This window comes from Canis lupus, chromosome 22, assembly GCF_048164855.1.
Source record: "Canis lupus baileyi chromosome 22, mCanLup2.hap1, whole genome shotgun sequence".
In the NCBI taxonomy this organism is placed as follows: Eukaryota; Metazoa; Chordata; class Mammalia; order Carnivora; family Canidae; genus Canis; species Canis lupus.
The window spans coordinates 9,724,863-9,748,840 of NC_132859.1; the positions used below are offsets into that span (position 1 = coordinate 9,724,863).

Consider the following 23,978-nt stretch of genomic DNA (forward strand, 5'->3'; position numbering starts at 1 on the left):
AAGCATAACAAAATTGTTGTTTTTGTGTCCGTAAATGTGATTCACAACTCTGGTGGCAGGAGTTGGAGAACAGAGGAGAAGGTATATATTTGAAGGAAGCCTTGAGAAAGAGATGGACTTCGTAAAATAAGCAGCTTAGATAATAAAGCTCTTATTCATCTAAGCTCTCCAACCAGTATTTATTTAAACAGCTAGATTGGCAGCCGTGAGAAAAGGACATATAGGCTGAGCATATATACTGAGCAATTTGAGAAAACCTCTCTCACACACTCTGTAGCATTTGGCAGAAATATCTTCCATTTGGAACATTCATCATTTTCAATTTTTCAAGGATTGTGGTAGCTCATTTTCAAAGTAAGAGCAAATTATGGTCCAGATGGGTTTTTTGGTGATTTTTTTTTCCTGTCATTGTTGCAAATGTATTAACAAAAAGTATTTTAGGCAGAGCGATGGCTTCATCAGTACATATGCATTAGCTGTGTCCAGGCTCTGACGAGCTCTATGACTTCAGGTGGGTGCCTTGTTCATCTCTCCCAAGAACTCCCACTCCGGCTAACTTTGGGGACCACAAGCAGAGGATTCTCAGAGCAGCCACACAATGTTAAGGACCACAAACAAGTGGACAGTAGTGTCATGGACACATTTTCCAGTCCATTTAGTGCTTCCCAAAACACTAAATAGAATTTGCTACCTTTGGTGGAGGTCTCCAGAGGTCATGGTCTTGGAGAACCGATAGGGGTAGAAAGAATTCTTTAGCAGGCTCTATTAGAAAATAAGTGTCCCTGGCCTCACAAAAGTCACAGCTTAGCTAGACATCAAGGCCCTGACCTGTCATATATATTATACCTGAGAAGTATCAGACAAGCTGTTGGACTCTGCCAAAACAGCATCTCTAACACAGGCCAGACGTGTGAACGACAGGTAAGGGAATTTTCTGCAGCTCAGCAAGGAGAACAGAGCCGAAGACCATCCCTGAGCTTGCAGAAGGGGAAATGTGATTCTTCACTGCAGGATACATTTCTTTGTTCATTTAGAAAGACACATCAGAGGTGGTTTTAAAAGTTAAGTTCATCAGTTTATAAATGCAAGCTTTACAAGGAGTATTTATTTAAACAAATTGTTTAAACACTCCACCAGCACAGTGGACTGAATCCAGACTTGAACTTAAAGATGCAGGGTGGTCTAATATTATGAAAGGGATGTGTTTCTGAAGACCTCACATCATTCGACTTGCACATGACTTAAGGTGGACTTTCCCATGGAAGTAAATATACAGGTTGTGTTTTTGATACGCGTAAATTTCCACCCAAGGCGGCTTAGAGACACTTGGCCCTGATTTTTGTTTTTTTGTTTTGTTTTGTGTTTTTGTTTTTTTTAAATCTTGCAGCCAAGTCAGGTCACACATTCTTTTTTCTTCCTGTTATTTTTCTTATTATTTTTGCCCAGTATACGAAGTGTATGAATCAAAAAGTGCCCTATTTTTCTTAACACTTTCTCTAAAACTACTCCAAGTACCTTCTCTTAAATTAAAAAAAAGCACGGGGTGTAGTGGGATTTCTAGATCTTCTTCAAAGAGTTTTTTTTTTTTTTTACATCTAAACATCTTTCCAAAGTCTTTCATGTTTTCAGCACGTTTTAACACCGCAACTTAAGGAGAACTCAAGCAACATAGTTTTAGGATTTAAAAGAAATTTTAATGTTAGTAATTCGAAAACTAATACTACAATCATTACCAAAATTACTCAGAAAATTTCTGATGCATGTACAGCATGATCGATGATATTGCCTATTTTGTACTTCTGTGTGTCAGAAAGCGATGCTGCCAGGTGACAGCACGAATACAATTTCAGTTTTACTTCACCTATCCCTCTAAAACTGCACAGTTCTTGGCCATTTTCCAAATTTGGTGTACAAAATGAGACTAATACGCTATCGTGCTCTTTGTAATTCACTTGTTTCAATAAAATGACCTATACAATAAAAGCCACTCACTGACAGAGACTATATTATAGGTACTACATCCAGTGACCTTTATCCTTGATTTTTCCCATTTTAGAGGTAAGGAAATTGAGATCCTGATTGGGTTAAGTAATGTGAGAGAGCTGTAACCTAACTCTGTGGATTCCAGAGGTTACTTTTACTTTGCCACTGTTTCTGAATGTAGCGCCCTTTTGAGAAGGATTTAATAATGGTGATAAAATAACGGATATGGATGTGATAGCACTTTAAGGCTAGATTTTAGGGAATTAGGAAGAGAGGAGGTGGTGAGGATGCAAAGTCAGTAAGAGCTGGCCTCTGGATGGAGCTATTTGGCATCAAAAATGAGAAGGAGAAAAACAAGATTACAGGAAGCCTCAGGTTGGAGAGAAATCTTTTTAAATTTAGGATAGAGATTTGTATATTCATGTACCTCTACAGAAAGTAGGAAACATTTAGAAAGGATTTGTCTCATGTTAACAGAGATACAGATGAGTCTAAATGTCTGAAGAGGCTTAACTATAGAGAAAACTGTGAATTAGGCAAAGAGTGGTTTTTCTTTTAACACTTTACTTTGCATGTTTTTACTCTCTTCCAGGGCTGTCTCACTAAAAAAATAGCAACAATATTTATAACAGCTGCACATATTAAACTAAGTAAATTTAATGTTAATTTACATTAAATGTATGTAAAACTTTAAGCAATATTCTAAGCATTTAATCTACATTAACTCATTTAATTTTTACAACACTTAAAATAGGATAGTATCATAATCCCAGTTTTATGGATGGAAACCATGGCACAGAAAGATTATGTAATTTTCCCAAATTGTCCTCTGTCAAAACTATTGTGTTGTCTTCCAGGATCCTCACTATTTTCATGGCCCGTGGGTCTGTCTCTTTTCACATCTCTTCTTGCCTTTATCAAAATGTATGTGTCCTATGTCCCCAGAATCTAACTACAGAACTCATTGATTAAGTAGATTCAGACGAAGTCATTTAGCCCAATGTATCTTATTTCCAAGATAGCCTATCTCTATCCAATAAAAGAAGAAGGTTAGTAATAGTTGGGGTTTTCTTATCAAAATACACCAATTCACAGAAGTAAAAATCATTTTACACATCTCAAACAAAAATTTATTTGTCTAACACAGACATTGCGTTACAGATTTAGAACAGAATTTGGTTTAGATTTCTTTTTTTTAATTAAAAAATAGGGAAATATAAATGGACAATAGGTCTTACAACAATGTATTTAAAAATAAAAATATAAAAAACATATTAAAAATAAAAATATAACAACCCTGCGGTTGTATATCATCTCCCTATAATGATGATTTAAGGGAATAAAAAGAAGGTGAAATGTACAGATCGATAAAGACAAAAATGTTAGACATATAGAGAAAAAGAAGAACAATCCAATTTCTTGCCCTAGCAAATAACTCATCCTTCAGGATACCACCTCTTCTTTTTTTTTTTCTAAAGATTTTATTTATTTATTTATTCATGAGAGACACACACACACACAGAGAGAGAGAGAGAGAGAGAGAGAGAGAGAGGCAGAGACACAGGCAGAGGGAGAAGCAGGCTCCATGCAGGGAGCCGGATGCAGGACTTGATCCTGGGACTCCAGGATCAAACCCTGGGCTGAAGGCAGGCGCTAAACCACTAAGTCACCCAGGCATCCCAGCATACAACCTCTTCTTATAGGACCCAAATTCCTCATAGGTTTAGATTTTGTCTTCCAATTCTATCACCAATCCTTCTCCAGCAATATTAGCTGTCCTTCATGGTAAGACTTTCAAGAGCTGGAACAGTTTCCCCTGAAAGAACAAGAAAGTCAGAAGGCCAGATGTGAGTCCGAATCTCTTCTTTTTTTAGTTTGGTGAACTTGGTAAATGGCTTATCCCCCATGTGGTAGGCAGAACAACGTCCTTCACCCCTAAAGATGTCTATGTCCTAATCCTTGGAACTTATGGATACAGTAGGAGAATTAAGCTGCAGATGGAGTTAAATTTGCTAATCAGATGACCTTAAAATAAGAAGACTATCCTGGATTATCCAGATGTGTCTTTATTTAAAAGTAGAAGAGGGATTCAGAAGACAGACCCAGAGAGATGGCAGTGTTAGGACTCAGTGCCCTGTTGCTGGTTTTAAAGGTGGAGGGAAGAAGCCATGAAATAAAAAGTGTGTACAGTCTCAAGAAGCTGGAAAAGGCAAGGAAATGGATTCTCCTCTAGGGCCTCCAAGAAAGAATGCCGCCCTACTGATAACCTTGATTTTAATCCAATGACAATGGATTTCTGAAATGCAGAACTGTAAAATAATACATCTGTGTTGTGTTAAGTCACTATGGCTGTAGGGATTTGTTACAGCAACCATAGAAAACTAGTCACTCCCTAAGCCTCTTTCATTTTTCTTGTGTAAAACAAAGATACAGAAAATAAGGTATAATCTCACAGAATTCTTGCAGTGGAGACAAAAAGTTACCATGAATGTGAAGAGAGCATTGTAAATTAAAAACACCACAAAATTTTTAGATGCTATAACTCATGGGACTATTAGTCCTTCAGGCCCTCAAACTTCTTTAAAGAATATTCCATTGAATTGATTGTACTCTCAATTTTATATTTGACATTAACTATTCTATTAGTATTTATGAAGAAGTCAGAAATTGGCATTTTTTATATACCATAATGTATAACTTGATTCTGAAAATAAAACATGAAGTACAGTGCTCTAAGCAAAAGTTCATAGATTTTGTTGGTAAATACGCCAAATTATTTCATGTTCTGGACTAAACAAAATGGCCCTAGCTAAGATTTTAAAAATTAAATTGTCATTTGTAGTTCACAAAGCTAGATGCAGAAAACCTCAGAAATCAATGAAAAATGTTGGATTTTCAAAACCTAAGTTTTTATTCAAAGTTGCTAATGATAACTCTAAAATTTGTTCTGACATTCATATACAAATTTATGGCATTTAAGGAAGATGGCAGATCGACTAGACCTATATAAATGCTAGTTATCATAGACTAGGTGGTTCTCCAGTGCAGTCTGGGGACCTCACGGTTCCAACCACTCTTTCATGGAGTCTAAGATGTCAAAACTATTTTCAAAGAAATACTGTTTAATAGCAATGTTACTTAATTTTTTCATTCTCATTTTCCTACATGCATGTAGTTTCATGCAGGTGACTACTGATAGATAAAACCTATATAAACAAGTCTAAGAGGTCAAAACTCTTTTCAAAGAAATACTGTTTAATAGCAAAACTAATTAATTTTTCATTCTTATCTTCTTGCATGCATATCCATACAGGTGAGTGCTGATAGATAAAATCTATATGACAAAATTCTTTGGGGTATTTCAGAATTTTTAAGAATAAAATGTGGTTGTGAGGTATACTGATAAGTCAGTTCTTCAGACTATCCAAGATCAATCATAGGTAGGGAAATGTGATGGCTAATATGTATTATACAAAAGAGCTAGGAAAGAGAAACAGTTGAAAAATTCATTAAGAGGTTTCCTAATGGTTAGAATACCATGAGAAGGGCAGCCCGGGTGGCTTAGCGGTTTAGCGCCACCTTTGGCCCAGGGCCCGATCCTAGAGACCCCGGATAGAGTCCCAAGTCAGGCTCCCTTCATGGAGCCTGCTTCTCCCTCTGCCTGTGTCTCTGCCTCTCTGTGTGTGTGTGTGTGTGTGTGTGTGTGTGTGTGTCTCTCATGAATAAATAAATAAAATCTTTATAAAAAAAAAAAGAATACCATGAGAAGAGCTTATATAGGGAAATGGGGTGGGGTTCAGGGGAGTAGCAGCTTATTCAATAGTACCCTGATGGCTTCAAATATATGATACAAACTTTCCAAAAATGTCTTATTTACTCCAGGGGAGTAGTTCACACCTCATTATGAGTCCACGATTGCAAATAAATGCACGATAATGAGAGCAACAATAATATTGCAAAAATATGCCAGGATAACTACAAAAGAACAAATTTGTACACAGAATTCTCCCCAACCATAGAGCAACCTTTGCCAATTACTAATATCCTATATTAACTATATAATCTAGTCATTAAAATCTTTCTAAAAATTATTTTTGACTCATTAGTTGATGATTACAGAATGAAACATCCTTGATATATTCTCCTTTGATTTCACTGCAATTCTGTCTCTTGTCAGTGAGGGGACCCCATTGATTTCTTTTATGAAAATGTCACAGCTGCCAATTCCTCTTTACTTTCAGTGCAGATAAGGATCTCCCTCCTAGGCCACTCTGAAATATGTTGTTTTTTTTTTTTTTCCCCATTTCATGTAAATAGATCAAAAGGTTTCAATGATTCATTATTTTCATTCTTCCAATTAAACTTATTTGCTACCTACTACATTTCAGGAATGCCTAAAAAAATGGTTTTTCAGCTTTGGAAACATGGTGAGGAATAAGACAAAAAGAATCTGTGCCCTCACAGAGTTTACATCTGGGTAGAGGAAGACAATGCATAAACAGGTATACAAATACATAAAGTATTTCACATAATGAGTAAAAAACAAGGGAGAAAATGCAACTAAGTAGTGTGACAGAGGATGATGGGGGTGGTATTTTAGGTAAGATGGTCAGGGAGGTCTTCCATGGGGACTTAACATTTAAGGTGAATCTCAATAATAAGGAGAAAGCCATGTGAAGAGGAGCAAAATTATTTAAAGTATACCAAAAGCTAGGTTCCTAAAGCCTATTAACCATACATAGTTTCTAGAAAATAAGGAAGACAAAGAATGCATGGCTGAAGCATGGTGAGACAGAGGAGATCTTGTAGGTTATGCAGGACTCGTAGGACATGGTAAGGAGTTTGAATTTTATAAAGTTCAAAAGGAAGTTACTGAAATGTTTTGAACACATATTGCATGGAGAACGTCATGCAGGGGCCCAAAAGTGAAACAGGGAAAATAGTTTGTATTCGAATAGTCCAGGCAAGAAAAGACAAGTAAATTGGGTAAGATGGATGCTTCAGGTTATACTCTGGAGGCAGAGCCTACGTGTCTTGTTGATAAATTCAAGGTAATGAAAAAAAAAGATGGAAGAATCAAACAAGGCTCCCGTGGTTTCCAGCAGATGGGCCGTAACCTCTTTTGTCTAGCTTTCAAAGCAAGTGCCCCCTTTCTATCCACCCTGAGTTCCCCTCTCTGTTCTACAAAACCCCCGTTGCCATTCTTCCTTATTCTTGTCACATGTAGTGCTCATTCTCACTTTGCCCAGAAGGTTTCCAGTCATCAGTCACCCACGTTCTCTAGTGCTGATTATTACAGTTCACATTCATAGCTTGTATCTCCTTATTGAAGTTCCATATTTTATTATTTGTTGCTTCATATTAGTGAGTATTGTGTCCCCAGTAATAAACAAGGTTTTCAGAAACCACACACTGACTAGCCACATTTGAGAAATAAAGCCTTGCTGATTAATGATGAATTTTATTAAATTTAAAATTCTGTTCTCATCTGTTATGCCAGTCGGCCTTTGGCACATCTCTCTTTGTACTTCCTCTTGTCCTTCAGGCTTCAGCTCAAATGTTGCTTCTCAGGAATGCTTTCCCTGATCACTCAAGCACAAGTGTCCACTACCCCATGACCCAATTTTTTGCCATGTGTTTTTTATACTTATTCCTTGTAGCACTTATACCTAATCTGATGCTATCGAATTTACCTGTTTACTTGTATATTATCTGTTTTGCTCATTAGAAAGTTCACATAATGAAACTTATCACTTCCTGGACCCTATAGCAATTACAATAGTGCCTGCCCTAGAGTATCATATTTTTTGTCAAGAACTGTTCCAGGTTCTAGGAATAAAGAAATAACAAGACAACAAAGATAATTGCCCTCATGAATTTTATATCCCAGTGAAAGGGACCCACACTACGTAAGATCAATAAATAAAAATATAGAGTCTATTAGATAGTGCACCTGGAACTCTCTAGCAATGGTCCAATTTGCTAAGGGTCTGAAACAACATGAGGAAGGGGGAAAAGAGGTGGGAGATGCAGTCCGGAAAAGTGGGGGTAGAAGATGAGAGTAGATAATTTAGGGTCTTTGAGGTCAATCAAAAGATTTGACTCTTACTCTTAGTGAAATGGGAAATGACTGGGAGATTTTACATAGAAAAGTGCCATGAGATAATTTATCCAAGTGCAAAGGCAGAGAGATCTACAGAGAGTCTACTGCAATGACTCAGGTGAGAGATGACGGTGGCTTCCAATGGAAGAGCAACAATGGGATGGGGAAAATGATTGGCTATGATCCTTGATAAATAGTTGTTAAACTAATGAAAAGTAAAAGGTTTCCCATCTCAACAGTGATGGGAAAGCTTATATTTAAACATATAAGCTCGTAAACTGAACAAAAGACATGTCCAAAGATTTTTTAATTAGATATTTTTAAATATCCATAAGTATACATTTCCACTTTTGTTAATATAAATTCATAGAATATTTATTCATAGACAGGTTACATTTGCTTTTATAAAGTGCCAAATGGATTATTCATCTCGTTTATTTACTTTAAAGGCATATATTTCCCTTTGTAAGTAATTCCAACAAGATGGTGGCATTTGTAGGAAATTCAAGAATATTTTTGTTTGGAAGGAGAAACAAATAAAACAAACTTGAGCCCTGCTATTATTCTGCCTGCTTTGAACATAACAGAGATGATAGTATCGTTTAAAATTCTAAATTAATAGTTTTATGAAAATGAAAATCCTTTTCCTGTCTGTAATAGAGGTGTTTTTAAATTTATTTTTATTTTTAGTGTTTTTATCTGACACTTCCTAATTGCTTCTTTTGGATGAGTGCTAATATATTTTCACAGTGCTACCTGGCTGGATGTCATCCTCAGACACAGACACTTGAGTTCTACTTTATGTTTACCAGTAGAACTGTTTATGACTGATTCTGTAATGAAGTGTATGTTCTTGAGCTGTCTTCAAAAAGAAAAAAAAACAAACACAGAATTCAGAACATGTGAAATTTCTTTTTTTAAAGAAATTAATTAGCTTGGTAAAATTGCCTCATTGTACCTCTTTGAGTTGGTTTACATTCAAATCATTGTTTTCAAAACAGAAAAATCTGTGATTAGGTGGAGTTAAAAATCTAAACAAGAGATCCCCAAGCTCCAAATCATGTAAATTGTAATATTCGTGACAGTTTACAACTTCTTTCCCCCCAATGGGAATATCCTATGTGGTTTATTACAAGCCATCAAAGGCAGAGCTCTCAAAAACTGCAATATGGTGTCTCAGCAGCTCTCACAAAACCCAGCTCAAGCTGATAGGTTGCAAAAAGTCGAAAACAAACAAAAGCAAACATAGTATTTTCAAAATATGCTGATGCGCACAAATCACTCATATTCTGTAGCCTCAGTGCCTATAGTTTGCTTCAGTCAGCTTTAGAAATGCTTTGGGATATTGCACACATTACAGCACATTTTACAATCATCCAAAATGCACTGGCTTTTGATATCAGTACACCAATCACATTCTCTTTGGTGCACAGAGGCAATCTTGTTTACATTTCTAACAGATCTTTGGTTACATTCGGGCAGTAAGGGCACTATTATGAATAGAATAGAAAAAGATGGCCTGTGTTTGTTTCTGAATTTTTGTGGGAGATATTGGCTTGCCATCTCTCACACAGTTCATAAACAAACTTGGTAAACATCAAAGGCTCTAGCATTACAACCTGCTGAGCCTAGATTACACACCTCAAAAGTCAATGTTACCTCAATGAAAACTCTTCTGAAATTTAAAATCAAATAAAACTCAAAATGTCCAAATGGTTTCTTTAGAACTCAGGCATTGTGTGGGAGGATGTTTTTTTTTTTCACAATGATTTTACAATGATTGGATCATTAACCCTACATTTACTCAATTATGTGCAATCCCTCATTTGTTTGGTGCACGTTTGTTGCCTCTCCATTTATCTTCACACGTATGTTCCACATATGCTTTGGCACTGGATATGGGAAATACTGGATGTAGTAGAAAAACAGGACTACAGGGGATCCCTGGGTGGCGCAGCGGTTTGGTGCCTGCCTTTGGCCCAGGGCGCGATCCTGGAGACCTGGGATCGAATCCCATGTCGGGCTCCCGGTGCATGGAGCCTGCTTCTCCCTCTGCCTGTGTCTCTGCCTCTCTCTCTCTCTCTGTGTGACTATCATAAAAAAAAAAAAAAAAAAAAAAAAATTAAAAAAGAAAAACAGGACTACAGATGCCCCTTTTATTACTTTTACCATGCACCATACTAGTCATGTTAGAATATAGGTATATTGGGGGCACCTGGGTGGCTCAGTGGTTGAGGGTCTGCCTTTGGCTCAGATCATGATCCCAGGATCCTGTCCTGCATCAGAGTCTCTGCAAGGAGTCTACTTCTCCCTCTGCCCATGTCTCTGGCTCTTTTTTGTGTGTCTCATGAATAAATAAATACAAATCTTTAGGAAAAAAAATATAGGTAAATTGTTCTTGAATTTGAGATTCAAAGATCCTATCGCTAGCAGTGGTAGCCACTTACAAGCATATCATTGGCCTTCATGAAGACTTATTTTTCATGATTCCCAACTAACTCTGTTTTATTGATACCCACACACACATACAAATACGGACGCCATAAACAATTGACTAACTTCAAAACAAAGGCAGCATCAAAGTGAGAAAGAGTGACATAAAAAAAAAAAAAAAAAAAAACGAGAAAAAAAGTCCAAGACATCTTTTTTCTGTCCAGTTTTGTGTTTCTACCACGAAAACACATCTGTGAGAATGAGAATTTCTCCTACGGGAATCCACAAGATCATGTTATATATTACCCTTAATTATATATCAAACACAGTTATGTGGGAAGGATTCCAAAAATCTGAAAGAATTTGAGAGAAAGTATCTCTTGATTCTTAAACTTCGATTGTTCAAAGTGACTCCAATCGGACACTAGTGATATATATAGTTCATGTAAATCTTCACTGCTAATATTGACTGCTAATAAGTCTTAAGTCTCAGATATTGTATATCTATAGTCCAATTTTTATCACCTTACTAGCCTGTGCCCTCAAAGAGAATTTATTGCTCCCTCATGTGTGATCTGATAGCACTGACCTAATTAATACCTGCGACATGACAACTACCAGACTGTATTACAATTACACATTATGTGTCTGCTTCCTCAGACAGCATGGGCTTCTTGAGAGCAGAGCCATCTATTGCTCATCTTTCATCTCTAGCCCCCATCATCATGCTTGGAACATAGTAGCTGATAAATGTAAATGTTGAATAAATAAATTTCAGCTCAAACCACTTTCTTTGTATCTCAGTGGAAAAACATCAGCTAAAAACATTTGGTCTTTGCCAATGACATACTTTCAAAATGTGATTTCCCAGTGAAGATGCTAAATCATTCTTGTGTTTGTACTATAATGTTATGAAAATGATAATTTTTGCAGAACCTCTAGTCTGTGGTAAGTGTATTTAAAATCAAATTCAAGGGGATCCCTGCCCTGGGTGGCTCAGCGGTTTAGCGCCTGCCTTTGGCCGAGGGGACAATCCTGGAGACCCGGGATCGAGTCCCACATCGGGCTCCCGACATGGAGCCTGCTTCTCCCTCTCCCTGTGTCTCTACCTCTCTCTATGTCTATCATGAATAAATAAATAAAATCTTAAAATAAATAAAATAAAATAAAATAAAATAAAATAAAATAAAATTCAAGAGATATATTGCTCTATACTTAGTAGCGTGGCTATAAGTCTGACAATACCCACTGGGATTCCCATATATTGCTGGTTGAAAGGCAAAATGGAACAGCCTCTTCAGAGATGTTGGACAATTTCTTAAACATTTTAACATATACTTATTATGTGATGCAGAAATCCCACTCCTAGATAGCTACACGAGAGAAATGAAAATTTATTTTCGCACAAAACCTGTACACTAATGATTAGAGAGCCTTTCTCTGATCACCAAAACTAGAAGCACTCCAAATGTCCTCCAAGTGATGAATAATGAACAAATTGTGATAATCCCTTCAGTGGAACTCAGTGATCCCTGTAACAATATGAATGAGTCTCCAATGCATTATATTGAATTTGAAAAGAAGCCAGTTCCAAAAGGCTGCATTTCTCTGATTTCATTTCTATGACTATATTAGTTTTCTATTGCTGCATAACAAATTACCACAAACTCAGGTGCTTCATCCATGTATGAGCTCACACTTCTGTATGTCAGCAGTCAGGGGAAACCCAGTGGGTTCTTTGCTTAAAATCTCACAAAGACAAAACCAAGGTGTCAGTCAGGCTAGGCTGTTACCTAGAGGTTCCCGAGAAGAAACTTTCTAAGCTTATTTAGGTTGTTGGCAAAATTCAGTTCCAGAATTCAGATTATAGGATTTGGGTGCTTCTTTCCCTGCTGTCTTCAGGAAAAGATTCCTCATGGCTTCTAAGGGCCATGCTCAGAGACTTTCCATGTGGCCCCCTTTATCAGAAAGCCACAGGGGAGCACCTTGAATCGCCTCCTGCTCCAAATCTCTGATTCCTTTTCTGTTACCAGCTGGCAACAGTTCTCTGCTTTTGAAAAGCCTGTGTGGTTATGTTAGGCCCACCCATATCATGCAGCATAATTTTGGGAGGTTTTATGGCCAGGTTTGTGCTTCCCTCAACAACTTCCTGGAAATGGCAAAACTAGGGAAAGAGAACAGATCTGTAGTTGCAAAGTGTTAAATGTTGGGGGAGGGTTTGGCAAGAGAACCTTTTTGGAGTGAATGAAAATGTTCCGTATCTGAGTTTCTGAATTTCTCATTACTCTGAACTCTTCACCAGATAGTGAATTTTACTGATTATTAATTTAAAAAAATAAATTAAAAAAAGAAAAATAAATGAAATGAAGTCTCTTTCTTCTAAGATTGACTGAGCTACATTAACTTTCATTCTAAGTGAATCTAAACCAATTATTTCTATTCTTTTTTTTTTAATTTTTATTTATTTATGATAGTCACAGAGAGAGAGAGAGAGGCAGAGACACAGGCAGAGGGAGAAGCAGGCTCCATGCACCGGGAGCCCGACGTGGGACTCAATCCTGGGTCTCCAGGATCGCGCCCTGGGCCAAAGGCAGGCGCCAAACCGCTGCGCCACCCAGGGATCCTTCTATTCTTGATCAACTTGGGGACTATATAAAGGACAGAATAATCTATAATAAAGCACTCTAATTAGAAAACCTAAACACAAATTGGAAAGAGTCGGAGTCCTTTATTTGTACATCACTTTTTAATTTTATCTCACATTTTTACCAGGAATTTTTGCTCAACATTCAAAGCTTCTAGTGAAATCTCATCCTCAACTACGTCAACATCTGATTGCTCTCTTCCCTGAACCTCAGATAACACTTGATTTTGTGTCTTCAGTTCTTCTTGTTTAAATTTTATTTATTCGGGTAATCTCTACACCCAACATTGGGCTCAGACTTGCAAGCCAGAGATGAAGAGTCGCATGCTTTCTGGACTAAGCCAGCCAGGTGGCACTGTCATCAGTTATTTCTTTTACTAAAACGTTTTCTCCTAAATTTTGCTTAATCGCAACTTCTGGGTATAAACCCGAAGTCATGCTGACCAGTCTCCCTTTCTAATCTTATGTCCAAGCAATAATCAGGCTTTATCCATTCTACATGGTCACACCTCCCACATTTACTCCTTTCTCTTCTCTTTCCACCATATTCACTAATGCATGACTCCATTGCTTCTTGATCCTTGTCATAAATTCATATCTACTTCCTGTTTTCCATTTCCAAGCATTCTGTTTATTAGTTTTAACTTCCTCTGCTATCAATTTAACCTTTCTAAACTACTGCCCCAACTATTTAGTTTTCTTCTTTAGAAATTTCAATATCATCCTTCACATCGAAAAAAGTCTGATCTCTCTAATGCTGACACTTATGATTTTCCCAAGTCTGGCAGAAAACTTCTTTTTTAGTTTTTTCCCTTTCATATATTATATTATATTATATTATATTATATTATATACAATGAAAAGATTTTACTGGAAACATGCCCCAATATTTTAGCATGTGTCCATGCTATTTTCCCAATCTGGCATAACATTTCCCCTATTGAAATCTGCTGTCTTATTTTCAAGGTCCAGATGAAATAAAATTCCTTCTCAGAAGTCCTCCCTAGGGTCCCACCACTCTCAACTAAAAGTAAGTCTCTTTCCTCTCAACATTCACAGCATTTTTCCTTGAATATATTTTATAACACTCCATAGATTATATACTACATTAAATTTTTGTAGTTGTCTCATTTCTTCCTATTTATCTTGAAGTCCCTAATATTCTTCAGAAATAAGATTAAAGAATTTTTGAATGGATTAATTAAAACATGAATTTGTAGTAAGTAAGTGTCATGCAACCAACATTGCCTGGTAGAAGCAGAAAAGAGTAAAAAAAAAACAAAAAAAAACAAAAACAAAAACTTCCAATGTGGACTAAATTGGCAAGAACTGACTAAAAGGAGAGGTGAGGTACCACTTCTATCTCACAACAAATGGTTTAGTCAGAGATTAAGTGTATATGGCCTTATGCTGCTGAATATTGTGCACCCACACTTAGGCCAGATATAGGCATGACCTCTGCCTGGGCAAAGAATAGACACAGAAACCCAGGGCTGGAGAATGGCATGATCTTTGTCTCTGAATTGATGCGAAATTGGATGAAGAACAAACAATGTGGTTTAACATCACCTCAACTGACAAGAGTCTTCACCTTGAGATATGAATAAATAGAGCTGGAGTATATTTGGTAACATTTCCTCACCTAATTGGCCTCATCCTTTCCCCTAGATGTTTCTAACCTCAGAGAGGCAGGAGCTCCAGTTTTGTGCTAGACGTCTCCAGTAAGAAAAGAAAGGTAAGTTAATTACCAACCAACAGAACAGGATGTGAAAGTCAAATCTTCCTTTCTTAGTTTTAGCTAAAACCTCCAAAATAGAGAATAAATATTATAGGTGTCGAGAACTCCAAAATGAGGGACTAGACCATTTATGCATGATGTGCAAAAGAAGGTGGTTAAGAACCAGTCTTCTAATTCCCACTTTAACACTATCCTTGTGGATATTTACAGGTTGGAGAAACCAAGAAAAATGACTATTTCTAGGGAAAGAATTTCTTTGGGGAAAACTATTGAATTTTCCATTGCCTGTGAGAAAGGGGTCAGGGTAGAAGAGACCACTTGCAGAGAGTTTGCTGTGTCCTCCCGTATCAGATAGCATTTGACCTGCACCTGGGAGATTAAAAGGCTAAAGACTGACTGGAAATGTTTGTGTAGCTGGAGAACAAAGAGATATGATGACGTTGAGGAAAACTTCACTTGGCAGAAGCAGAGGCATGAGTTTTCCATGAGCCAAACACGGACCAAGTGAGAGGGAGCCAGGCTCAAGTTGGCCTAAAGAGGACTTTCCGGAGAGAGATTCCTGGAGTAATGGTGGAGCCTCATCTGTGAGAGTCTGTGTGGCACGGACCTCCCACACCCTGGGAACTGAAGTTGTAAGCAGCTAGCCAAATGGAGACCCCACCGTAGGAAGTCATTGCAACTAGAGCATCCCAACAAGGCGTTCTCCAAATTATCCATATAATCACCCTCTGGGAGAATCAGAATTAGGAACCCCGGGTGTCCTTCCTAAGAAAACCATCACTGGATTAAGTTGCTGTCGTCAAATAAGATATTTACCATGTCAAACTTCTCCTTTTCCTCCCTCCATCTGTAAGAAGGATTAGAAACCTTAGTCAGCAGAGAAGTAGAGACAGGGTGGAGGCACTTAGGATAAGGAACAAAGATGGAGCCAACCATGCTCTTCGTCTCCCTTGCCCTATGCCCAAAGCAATACCAAGCTGGAATACCAAGACCAAGCATTGATTTTAAGTGAAATTCATGTTATTTTTTAATGTTACCATAAATAGGACATTTTCATAATGCCTGTGAGAACTTGTTTCTACCAACACTGACTGTAGGACTTAGAATCGAAGGATGTCCAGGGAAGTTATGGTACTTGCTTCAGTTCCCATCCAAGGAGCAGAAAACAAGTCTGGAAAAGAGGTTTGGAAGATTAAGGTGAGGATGACAGGGAGTGGAGATAATAGGGAGAAGGGAAATAGAGTTGCATTCCTGGGGCACCTATGGATTCTCCCTTTTTCAAGGTGCTAGTTATCTTGCAGAGACAACAGGCCAATTAACCAAAGGAATATACAGTGGAAGGCAATCATTCACACAGCTTTAAGGTGCAATTTCATCTCTGTCTTTCTATAGGACATGTTTACTGATAATTATGTTTCCTTAATAAAGAATTTGAGGTAGAAAAAAACGTATTGATTATATTAGTTGTATTTGGTGAAATAGTAATCACTGCCTGGAGAAAATTGATGTTTATGCTCCCTAACAGACAAATACAATCATATAAAAGTGACCAATTTTTTTTTTTAAGATTTCATTTATTTAGGAGAGAGAGAGTGTGTGCAAGCACTCACAGGTGTGTGTGTGAGCAGGGAGAGGGACAGTGGTGAGGAAATGGATAAGCAGACTCTGCTCTGATGCTGGACATGGAGTGCCCTGCAGGATTTGATCCCAGGACCCTGTGATCATGACCTGAGCCAAAACCAGGGGTCAGATACTCAACAGACTGAACCACCCAGGTGCCCCCAAAAGAACCAAAATTCTTAACTGGAGTACCCATGATTGTTTGAAATAACTGTGCACAACTTTCACATTTACCTTTTCAAGCAAAAGCAAGTCTAAAATTTAATGCTCCCTTTGTGTTACTCTTGCAACATTTCAGTGATATTTATTTTACCTCTTTTATGCATCTAGTGCCTTCCTACTTTCTTAATATCCAGGTCCCGGAGGAACAAGAAAGAAACTAGCAAACCTTTTTATCTTAACTTTTCCAATTAGTGAAATAAAGCATTGAAACCCTTTATCTCTATTACTGAAATTGTGAATTCTCTCCTTTGAAAAAAAATTGCTTTCAGAAAACAGTTAAGAAGGAAGAAATCACTTGGGGGGTGTTCAGTGGAAAATTCTTATTGCTCCTAAAACTCAATATGTTGAGTGTCTATGTTGACCCTGAAAGAAAAATTATTTTTAACATTTTATAGCATGCAAAAGGTAAGGCCAGAGAAATAAAAATTCAGACTCCATACTTCACAATTATCAGTCTAATTGGTTTACAAATGTTAATTTCATTTTCTTGTGGTAAGGGATCATGATTCATATTTTCTTATCACAGTTCTTAGAACTTCCTTTGTTCCACAAATATTTATCAAATGATCGTTATATTGCAAGCACTTCCCTGGACATTCATATATGTGCTATGTAGTTAATTGGGTCTGTCACTAAGAAGACTATAAGTAATTCAAAAGTATTGATGTTTGCATTTTGTCTCCCAATCCAGTGGAGAACTGGTATACTCTCTAATACAAAACCTTTCCAGTAGACTAAGCCTGATTTCTGGTCAGTTTTGAACCTCAAGTTCCTAGCGATTGCTGGTGACTTCATTCAAGGGCAAATACAAGGTGACTCCAGGAATTTAGGTCTGGACTGACATTGACTATCCAAGAAAGAATCCACACAAGCTTCACTGGTTTTCAAAGATCCTGTTAAATAACAATATTTTATTATATTCTCACCTTGAATAAACTACCAAATCCAGATCCAGATTGTTACTAGTTCAGCCTCAGAGGGCTATGGGTAAACAGTTAGGGCTGACATGGCAACAAAAAGAAAACATGCCTTGCTAAATTTTCCTTTTTGTACCCAAAACCCTTTTTGTTATACATATGGCTCCAGTGGGAGTAATTACAATGTGTCCAATGTCATCCTTTAATAAACTTTTTTGTCCTATGCAAGACTAGTCTTTATATGTTCCATAAAGCACCTGGCATATTGTGAGCATTTAAGAAGTGTTTAATGATGCAACAATGGCAACTAAGAATCTAAACCTTGGTTTCCTGTGGCTATTGTAATCTAAGTGGAACTCTGCTATGACAAAGGAGGAGGAAACCTCACTTTGGTTACTGCAATTTTATAGCCTATTATCCCATGTGATCTGTTTATTAGAAATCCTCACACTCTATTTTGTTTTAAAAAAACACTTGGAACACAATCTAGTTTTGAGAATAAAACAAGTTCATCTTATACAAGCTCATAAGTATCTATAATTCTCTCATTAAACCTTATTGAACATGATGAGATCTGCAAAGGATAAAGGAATGTTACACGAGAAATGGCAGGACCATTAGAATTTGGTTTAATTCTTATAATTCTTATTAAGAATTTATAAATTCTTATTAGAATTTGGCTTAATTCTAATAATTCTCTTAATAATGAGACTCAGGAAATATAGAAAATTGACCTTTTCTTTCATTACCAAAATATATTTTTTAAGAAGAGGATTCCAGAAGCCTTGATGATAAAATGGCCACTATCAGGCAATATACAGACAGTTGCAAATTCAAAGGATGACCTGATCATTTTTCTTCCATAGGGGAAAAAAGTTTCTATTTTTAACTTGACACAAATAACATATGCTCATGAATTCTTAGAGGTGGGAAAATTTTAGAGATTCTTTAGCCCAAGTCTGAGACCAGGCATGTACAGATTATTTAGTTTAACAATCCTGCCATTATCAGATATTAAATGGTGGTCTTAGATGCAGAGGGTCATATTCATGTTTTTAAGGGTCAACACCAGCCAAATGATCAAATGATCATTTTTACCTGGAACAGGTAAAACAAAGGACAGAGGGAAGAGACTGAGAAAGTAACTCAGAAAGAAACATAAAATTGTCAAAGAAATGGCTCCAAAGTCAAAGAGAACTCCATCTCTTTCCCCCTCCCCCCACTTTTAAGAAGATTTCACTTTATCTAAAGAGTAAAGCACATGCTTTTAGATCCAAGGGTACCTGGTTCAAATCTCAGCAGGGGCAGATTTCTCACAAACTAAAAAGGCACTCTCCCTATTAAAGGAACTGACTTAATACAGTTATATGGACCATTACTGTACAGAATGGGGATTCACAAACTATTTTCTAAATGGGGCCTTTTTGTGCATGTACAGTAATTCCTATAGAAGCCTTTTACAAATAAAAAAAGGAAAAAATGTAGGGGAAATCTAAGAACCCATGATTTGAGCCTTTAATAACTATTGGTGTATTAGAGACAGCCATCTGCAGTAATATAGCAGATCAGGTCTTCCTGGAAATGACCTGAAAAAGCATTCTAACGATAAAAGCTTAATATTTGTGCAGACGTCAGATGCCTAGAAAAGATGAACAAAATACACCTTGAAGTTTGGCCTCAATGTTGGACCTCAAAATGCATGGTTTCCATGGAACTTCATTTAAACAGGAAGTAGCACTCAAACAGTTCCTCAATAAAGACACTATTTTGCTTGAGATTTCCACAAGAAGACTTTGTTGAGCAAAGTTTTATATGACATCATAATTTGACTGCTGAAAGTCTTCCTTAACAGTGAAACCATGGAAGACATGTGGTAAACATTCTATCTAATCCACTTTAGAAAAGAACTCTGAGGAAACTATTAGAAATCTACCATAATTTTATATATGGAGAGCTAGGCTTCATTTGGTTCCACATATTTGTGATAATTTATATCACTCACCCTGAGAACAATCATTTAGAACAGAATAATATTGAATTCTGAAAAGACTTCCTTCTTCACCAGTTTCATTGTATATATACTTCTCTGGAACCTACTAGAATCTAAATAATTCCAAAATTGGGCAGAGATTCCAAAATATGAGTGACCCAACATATAAAGTCTTTTCAAAAGTAAAATTTATTTCCTACAGAATAAATCTGAGCACTGGGTCAACATTTCAGGTAATAGACATCAGAGAAATTAATTTATTTGTCACCTACAATTCATCCCCAAGTTTTAGGAACATCTTATCTTTATCATATTAGCTTCAAGTGACAAAAACAATAAAATTTTAAAAGCTCAAACTGGTTTAAACTGGTTTAAAGAAAAGATGTAGAGAAACATTTTGGGTTTTATTTATTTTATTAATAAGAACTGGTTTGGGAGCAAAGATACACACAAAAGTTTGAAGGATGACCTCAGAAGTCAGCCTACTTCTCCCTGCCCCTCAGGTGGTCTTCTCCTTAGGTTGCTCCTCTCTCAGACAAGCACCCCTCTCAGTCCAACAGGAAGGCTGCCAGCACCTGCAGGATTGCACACATGCTCACAAACTCAAGTCCTATTCCCCTCAACATTGCAAATCAAAACCTTCTCTTGAAAACTCAAGCCTCAATTATTGTTTGATTGAACTGGCCCAGGTTTAAATGTTAAAATGCACAGGGATTTCCTTTGATTTTAGCCATTGGAGATAAAAGCAAACCATGTGGATTTCTTTGGAGTTTGAACAAAAAGAGTGACCAAAGGACATTCTTTTGGTTCCAAAAGTCTTCTGCATAACAATGACTGACTCCATAAATTCTGACCTGGAGGGGCACCTGGGTGGCTCAGTGGTTGAGCGTCTGCCTTTGGCTCAGTTTGTGATCCTGGGGTCCTGGGATTGAGTCCTGCATCAGGCTTCCTGCAGGGAGTCTGTTTCTCCTTCTGCCTATGTTTCTCCCTCTCTCTGTGTGTATCTCTCATCAATAAATAAATAAAATCTTTTTAAAAAATTCTGAACTGGAGTATATCTAGGAATACACATGTGCATACACATACACACACATATCACACACACACACACAACAAAATCATACAATTTTGGAAACTAAGGCTGAGCAATAATGTAGCGTCAGAATCTGGAAACAATTTTAATGACATATAAAGCTACGGAGTCCTGCTAAAAATATAATCTTGATAACAAAAAAAAGTAGGAGAAGCATAGCTGATCCTCAATAAACATGAATAAAAAATGAAATCATGAGAAGAAAAACAAGGTGAGTGGTGTGTCATGGAAGCTGACAGAAGTAACTACTTCAATGAAGGCAAAGAAAATCTCATTAATAGTCGGAGTGTATTAAGAACGTGGGGACACCTGGGTGGCTCAGTGGTTGAGAGTCTTCCTTCAGCTCAGGGTGTGATCCTAGGGTCCTGGGATCAAGTCTTCCATCAGGCTCCCAGCAGGGGGCCTGCTTCTCCCTCTGCCTGTGTCTCTGCCTCTCTTTCTGTCTCTCATGAATAAATAAGTAAAATCTTTAAAAAAAAAAAAAAATGTGAAAGCGGCTTCTTCTTTAGCCAGACTGCACACTTTTTGGATCCACATCTAGTCTTCCCATTGCTTGAATTTCTCTCCATAGGAGAGATATATAATGAAAAAGAATTATTACAAGGGGAATTAGACCTTCTTCTTCATGATACCAATGTGGTAGGCTTTGTTGGTGATGTATACAAAACCTTTATTCTGATGATATTCCATTTGTTTTGAGAGAAAAAAAGAACCTCAGCTGTTGCACAACTGAAACAGCTTCAGGCAGAAACGGGACCAGTCATGATAATGTTTGATCCAGAAACTACAAGGAAGATGCTGTCAACCAGAGATGGTCAGATGTTGGTTGACTCACTGGAGGACAAGCATGATTTTAGGCAGGAATGTTTAGATACATCTCACAGGTATGAAAAATTCCAATATGAATGTGGGCATTGGGCATTACCCTGGAATGTCTTTACTTCTTTAGAGTGTTGGTTCCAGCAGCAGATAGAAGTGCTTTGAGTTCACTCTGGGAAAACTGGCCTCTGAGATCTTAATGTGGAATTGGGATGCCTCCATGGAAGACCTGACAGGGTTAAAAGAAACCACAGAAGTAATTCTGTGAGCTCTCCCTTTCAGCCTCTTCGGCAGCAAACATGGCTCATCCACTGGTCTTGGTTTGTTTTCTTCACCCACCCCAAAGGGCGTGATAACTTTATTGATCTCTTCCTTTACCAGCCACAGTGTCTTGATGTAATTCAGATGATGTGTCCACTTATTCTGCACCATTTGACTACACCCACCATAACAAACAAAACATCTGAAAACCCCAACAGGTGTTAAAAGATTCCGTTAAAGTTATTCAACAGGAGTCTTACACATAGAAAGACCCAGTGACAAAATTAGTTGAATGTTTATCTGTTAACTTTGGCTTCAGTAGGGCTCAGGAAAAGCTGAGGGACTGTGAATCAGTACTTATGAATGACTTCTTGGTGGCTTGTTTTGAAGATTTCACTGAAAATGCACCTCTCATCACACTTGAGACTTTTTATTCACCCACCAGTGTATCAACATTAACATGTTGGCAGACAAACTAAACATGATTCCAGAAGAAGCTGAAAGGTGGCTTATAAATGTGATCATCAATGCAAGACTGGGTGCCAAGATTGATTCTAAATTAGGTCTTGTGGTTATGGGTAACAAAACAATCTCACCCTATCAGCAAGTGATTGAAAAGACCAGAAGCCTTTCATTTAGAAGCCAGATGTTTGCCATGAATATTGAGAATAAACTTAATCAGAATAGTAGGTCAGAAGCTCCTAACTGGGCAGCTCAGGATTCTGGCTTCTACTGAAGAAGAAGCCATCTTGTGTAAAGACAAGATGAAAAAAACTATAAAATAAAGATGAAATAAAAAGCCATTTTATAAAAAGTGACATACATTTGAGAAACAACATATGGAGTACACATTTTAAGGAATTTGAATCAAATTGGCTATTTTATTTTAAGTGGAAGTGAGTTTGGGAAGCTAGAAAAATCCTTCATGAAAAAAATCAAATTTGATATTAAGCAACATTCTGTCCTGATTAACATTTAGTTACGGTTTGAAAATTTTAAATCCATAAGATAATTCATTCATCAATTTGGCAAATGAAATAATTATTGACCTTCATGATGCGCACTTGGGATATAAACTGAAATTAGGGAACTGCTTCTCAGAGTATCCCTATGAACAACAAGCAGGGGAAGGTGGGCATTTGTAGAGTAGGAAAAACTCAAAGAGAGTTCGTTAGACTTGGAGGTTAAGTTCAAGGAATACTAAGTGTTGAGTGAGGAATAACTTAGGGAAAATTAAACTATTGACTCTAAAAGAGAGTTGATCATGTTCCTTTCACAATAAGAAATTAATAGACTGTGCCTATATATACAAAAAGAGTGGGGTTGAACATGATGTCTAGGAGATAGATGTGAACAAATGTCTGCGCCAGGGGATATGGCAATAAGGTGCATAAGTAGGACAGTGGTATCCAGAAAGAATCTCAGTAAGGCAGGGCAGTTTCTAGACAAATCTCAAATATTATCCAGTGAAGCTCAAAAATTTCTTCCAGATGGTCTTTCTAACATGTTTACCATTATATTTATTCTTTGACTTGTGGGATTAATAATTTATTTAACAAACTCTGTTATTAATTTTTGCAAGGCTCACTGAAAGGAGCCATGAAGTCTGGAAAAGCAGTTTTCCAGTAGCCCACGGGATAGCCATGTTTTCTAAAAACATCTTTGCTCTCATCAAAAGAAGGTAGAGTTTGGTTTTGGGAGAACAATGCTTTAAGACTGGCTAATTCAAGAGATTTAATCCAATAATATTTAATTTCAGAATTCCAAATCATAGTGCAAAGCATTTTAGCCATAAAATTGCTTGGAGCCTCACATGCCTCAACTGGATAATAGAGATAATGGGCACTTCACAAGGTCATTAGAAAAATTAAATTAGATAATATATAGTAAACCACAGCACAATGTACAGCACTGCATAAATTAATTTTTTAAAATTTTGCTTTGACTCGATTTCCTAACTACACACTAAAAAAATCCCCACATTTGTCTTAGTTTCAATAATCCATATTTAAATTTTCTTGTCATCCTAAAAAAATCCTGGCAGTGAACTTCTCAAGTGGTTAAAGTCACTTGACCTTTAGCCTCTGGCTTTAAAAATCTCTCAGGAGATATGTTAAATGGCCCAGAAATATATTGCCTGTCATGTCTTATTGCT

General features: G+C 37.1%; 1 pseudogene; it reads left to right on the forward strand.

Moving 5' to 3' along the window:
- The first annotated feature begins 16,014 nt into the window (after positions 1-16,014).
- Positions 16,015-22,559, forward strand: LOC140613748 (eukaryotic translation initiation factor 3 subunit E pseudogene; annotated as a pseudogene).
- Positions 22,560-23,978: the final 1,419 nt, after the last annotated feature.